Below are 5678 nucleotides of genomic sequence, written 5' to 3'. Positions count from 1 at the left end.
TCCATTTCTCCATTAAGGGAGGATGTGAGAATAATGAAGAAATAGGAATAGTTGTTATAGTTTGAGTTATTGAAAGAATATTGGTTGAACAGAATAGTTAGTTATTGAACAGAATTGAGTTCCTATATAATTGAAAGAATTGAGTAAATGAATATAAAAAAGTGAGTGAGTTTTATATTTTGGATAATTTTGTGCAATCAAAGTCCCCTAGGAGTTTTTCAGGGTGCTGAATCCATATATACAGTGAAAAATCTAATTTAAATAACACAAATCAAGATTTCATCTCAAATATTTCCATTGGATTCGAAAGTTCAAAAAGTCCCACTAAAGACAACTCCTAAAACTTAGGAGTTGTCTTTAGTGTGACTTTTTGGAAGCTTTTAAGGTGGGGTTTTTCGGTCTAATTTCTCTAAAATCCGGCAGGAATCTATTGAAATCACATGCTTGATGGGTAACCCTGTACAATCAAAGTGCCTTGGAAGTTTTTCAGGGTGCTGAATCCATATATACAGTCAAAAAACTAATTTAAATAACAGAAATCAAGATTTCACCTCAAATTTTTCCATTAGATTTGGGCATAGGCACTATAAAGTCCCAAAAATCATACTAAAGACAACTACTTAACTTATATTAGTTGCATGATAAAAACATCCCAACAAAACTCAGCAAAACCCTGAACGGGAGTAACAACAAAAATTAGCAATTGCTAAACCTTGAACGGAAAGAACATGATTGTAGACAAAAGAGATTGAAAGTGTCATTTTCCATAGAGCACTGTCACCGTCAACAACAAGATTTATCCATTCACGGAATCCAATGATGACCTTACACTACTTAACAGTCCAATGGAACGCGATTTACATGCCAACGTCCCAACCATTTGGCAATTTGCACTTTGGAAATGGAGTGAGGAATGGTGGTTGCGTCATATTGCGTGTAAACGTAGTGTTCACTTACACAGACTCAATAATTGTCGTCAATATTGCGGGAAAGTGAAAAATTGTCGTCAACATTGCGTGTTGTTGTGTAGTTTATTCGATCAGCAGAAAATAAAGGGTATGAAGTGTGAGGATAGACTCTGTTCTGCTTTGCTCTCTTAACTTCTCAGCTCCTCCCTCAATGGAGAAACGCAGTCCAGCAATGCCAGGCGGGCTGCAACTCTTTATATTACTGCTTAGCATGTCATTAAATTCATCATGCCGAGCCCAAAATGCAGATTGTGCTGAAGAAGACCGGGCTGCCTTATTAGATTTCAAAGCGGGCATCGTTCAGGATCCCACTGGAGCTCTTGAAACGTGGACGGGCAATGATTGCTGTCGATGGAACGGTCTTCTGTGTGACACCCACAACGGTCGAGTGGTAAATCTCATTCTCAACGCAGATCAAGGCAACCGCAGTGAATACATGAGTGGAACTCTATCAGACTCCATCGGTAATCTCTCTTATCTCAACAAGCTTATTGTTTTCAGCTGGAAAAATATGGGTGGAACAATCCCATCTTCCATTTCTCGCCTCTCCTCCTTAACCCATCTTTCTCTGGATAATAACAATCTTACCGGTTTCATACCTTCTGCCATTGCCTATCTCACCCAGTTGCAGTCTCTGTCTCTCTCGGGAAACCGGCTGAGCGGTCCTATACCACAATCCATTGGAAATCTGCAGAGTTTAACTGCTTTATACTTGGATTCAAATCGACTCTACGCCTCGATTCCTTCTAGCATCGGAAATCTGAGTCGGTTATCCGTCTTGACGCTAAATAACAACCTGTTCTCTGGTCCTATTCCGGAATCCATGGGAGCTCTGGCAAGCTTAAGCAGTCGATATATCAAACAATTTTCTTACAGGTAACATCCCTTCTTCGTTTGGAAATCTATCTAACCTTGCTGAGTTGTTGGCAAGCAATAATCGTTTGAGAGGAAGCATTCCTGAGTCGCTCGGCTTGCTGGGGAAAAATTTGGATCAACTTTGTTTGGACAGGAATTTACTGACAGGCCCTATTCCAGAATCCTTCTTCAATTTAACATCCCTTTACTACCTTGATCTATCCCAAAACATACTCACAGGCAACGTCCCCCTTTTCCCAAATTCCTCGAATCTTCACACCCTGGTTCTATCCAAAAACAAGCTAAGCGGTACCATTCCCGCCTGGTTAGGTACTCTGCCAGTCCTCCGCTCGCTTCATTTATCGTTCAACAATTTCGCAGGCCAAATACCCAATTCCTTTGGAGGGACTTCACTTCTTGACTCTGTTTTCATTTCAAACAATAAGCTGACTGGTACCGTCCCAGAGTCTTTTGCTGACATGGAGTATCTGGAATACTTGGATCTCTCAAACAACGAGCTTACCGGCACCCTTCCTCAATCCCCCGCTATATATAACCTGCTCTTCCTTAATCTCTCCAGCAATAGCTTATCAGCCCCATTGCCAGATCTGGATAAAATTGGGCTGGAAACTCTTGACTTGTCTTACAATAATGTGAGCCTTGGGGTCATCCCCGCCTGGATTACAAGCTCCAGTTTTGTAGTGGATCTGCGGTTGGCTGGTTGTGGTATTTCAATGAGATTGAATGACTGGGAGCCTGCTGTTCCTTCTCTTTATGCATCTCTGGATCTCTCCAACAACAACATCACAGGGGACACAGGCAATCTGTTCCAGAGCATGGTGGCATTAAAATATGTGAACCTGGCAAGCAATCAATTGGGTGGGAGTATTCCATCGTCGATTGGAAGTTTAAAGAGCTTGGAAGCTCTGGACCTGTCTCATAATGCACTGAATGGAACGATCCCAGAGGAGATGACCCAACTGACGAATCTGACGGAGTTGAACGTTTCCTACAACCATCTGTGTGGAATGATTCCAAAGGGCAAACCGTTCAACTCATTCCCAGCTTCTGCATTCGATCACAATGACTGCCTCTGCGGGTGGCCCCTTCCTCCTTGCCATTCAAATTCGGTTTTAACTTTTAAGTGACACTGCTATTGTAAAATTCAAATTCTTATAATAGTTGTTGCTAATACATGGCAATTTTCAGGGGCCTACTATGCAATTGTTGGCTGGTTGATAGGGTTTAAAGCTGGATGTTTTTGCAAGTTTTCTGTAAAGCAGATGTGACATGAGTCCGACTCAAGAGAAGCAATTCCTTGGGATGAAAAATTTAAGATAATCCACATTGGAAAAACACAATCCACGAAAAGAAACCAAATTTGAATAAATGAATAAAAGTAACTTGCATTCGCAAAGAGATGAGTAGTCTGAATTTACAACAAACGAGATAAGGCGACACAATGATTTTGGTGAAGTCGCTTTTAACAAAGCATAAATGAGTTCAAGCGAACACTCCTCGAAGCGAGGTCATGACAGAGGAATGAGGGACGGTCCCTGCACGGATAAGTGTTCGGTGGATTTTTTCTTTTAATGAGTTTGAATGGTGAAATGTTGTGCTATGAATGCATAAGCTAGTAAAGGATACATGTTTTAAGTTGATTTAATGTTAAATTTTATTTTTTTAATTTAAAGTGTGACTTTATATATGTACTTAAAATGTGTAGATATATGATTGGAAAGTATTTTACTAGTAATAAATTTTTTAGATATTATTTTTGGGATTCAACTGCATTAAGAAAGTCATTCATCTATGACCATTTCCATGAGAGGTAGTCATAACAAACTAATTTTTCATAATTTTTTAATAGTCCATTTAGCACTAATTGCATCGGGTAATGCTCACATGGGTAAATAATTTTAAATTATTAATTTTGTTTTTTAAATTTTATTAATATTATTTAGCCAAATTTTTAATGTTTTGTATCAATTTATAATTAGATGAAAATTTTAAGTATATTGTTTCACTATGCATGAATGTTGAAGCATGGTACAATTATAGTCATCTCTAAAATTTCAATAGCACTTTTATCATATTTATATTGGAAAAGATAGTTTATCTACTACAAGAGTAGCTCATTTTGTATGGGAAGCTTCTTTGTTTAATGATGAATACACTCTTCACTCAATGAACCTCTTGAAGTGGCTTATTAGATATTATTATATCTATATTTTTTTATGTTATTGTGTTGTTTTTTATCTTGATAAATAAAATTTGGTATTATAGCTTTGGATCCTAGGGTTTTGCTGCTTTAAAAGGGTCATCATGGTATTTTCGCTATAACTTTTTTATTTGAAGCTTAAGACTGTGAAATTGATATAACTTGAAGGAGAAATCTGAATTAACATATGGTTACAATTTTAGAACTTGGTTTTCTATATTGTTTGAGATATTGTCCAAGTAAGTTAGGGTCTCTACATGCTCCGAATTCGGTCTCAAACAAGTGTTCCGAGGAAAATCATCTTAACTTTCTCTTCATGCATCAGATTTGAATTTCCTAAAAAGTTAAGATCATGGACTATAGTTTATCTTGTATCAATTTGATGGCCGAGGTTAAAACAATGAAACATGGGATACTATACAAGTTTTGTTGTCTGAACCACTCCACAATCAAGCCATCATGGCAGATTTGGAGAAACTTCATCTTCAAAAATCCAATATTGGTCTACCTAGTGGGGTTGGAAAGAAGACATAGAGAGCTACCACATGACACAATTTCAGACCTTGGGAATCCAAAATCACAAAGATACAATAGTTTCAAGGTTGGCCTTATCAATAAGCTCAAAATCAAGCTCTTAAAAGGTGTGTATTTTTAAATTTGCATAACTTTTGTTTGAAAAATTAGTTTGAAGTGATTGAAAGGGCACAATGAAGGATAGATATCATTAATTGATTCTAAAATTCCTCCCAAAAAAAGTTATACACCCATCAAGCCCTTAAAAATATCTACTATGATACACGAAGAGGAAGAAATGCAACATGATATATCAAAATTACAGGACCAAGTGCAACAATTTTTCATATCACAACGAGCAACCAAAAATGAATTGGTAGCTAAGATTGATGGTTTATAAGAAAAAATGGAAGGCTTAAAAGAAAACATAAAAGCAAACATGGAATGTTTAAAAAGGTTTCACAAAGTTGCTACAAGAAAAGGTTCCTAGTGGTGACAAGGTGGTCCATGAAACTCATGATGAGAATAAAAGGAATTTGTAATCATCGATAAAAGTAGCAAAGTAATCATACCCTCAGAGATATTTCATCAACATCAACCCACATATATCTGAATTCACTAAGACAAGTATCCATCACGATCTACTGTCACTCCTTGGAAAACTTCTTTTTCAAACTTCCCCAACACACATCCTCTGCAAACATCATCATTGTTTGTGCTAACCTCTGAAACACATGTCACTGTCTCACAAAGAAGTATAAACTTCCCCAACTCACATCATCTATAAACATCATCATGCTCTGTGCTTACCTCTAAAACACATGTCATTGAATCAAGAAGAAGTCTAAGTGCTCCTTGATGAATATGGTCCATCCTCTTATTCAATATCTCCCCTTGGTCTCTCAAAACAGCTCCGGAAGTTCAGGACCCAAAAAACTGCCAAAAATAGGGACTATCCTAACAGGGGCATCCAGTGGCATATCACAGTGAGACACTTTCAGACACGGTTCGAAAGTATCCCACTTATGAAAAAGAGATGTATTCCATTGTGCAGGCCTTCTGACAATGCAAGCATTACATTTTGGGAAAGGAAACAGTCATCCACACAGACCACCGACCCC

General features: G+C 37.7%; 1 pseudogene; it reads left to right on the top strand.

Moving 5' to 3' along the window:
- The first annotated feature begins 1090 nt into the window (after positions 1-1090).
- LOC149197587 (uncharacterized) lies at positions 1091-2971 on the top strand (annotated as a pseudogene).
- The last annotated feature ends 2707 nt before the right edge of the window (positions 2972-5678 follow it).

Source organism: Pinus tabuliformis, chromosome 2_2 (assembly GCF_031772625.1).
Source record: "Pinus tabuliformis cultivar Carrire ecotype Pingquan chromosome 2_2, CPIR1, whole genome shotgun sequence".
Lineage (NCBI taxonomy): Eukaryota > Viridiplantae > Streptophyta > Pinopsida > Pinales > Pinaceae > Pinus > Pinus tabuliformis.
This window is presented reverse-complemented; position numbering and strand designations above follow the sequence as displayed.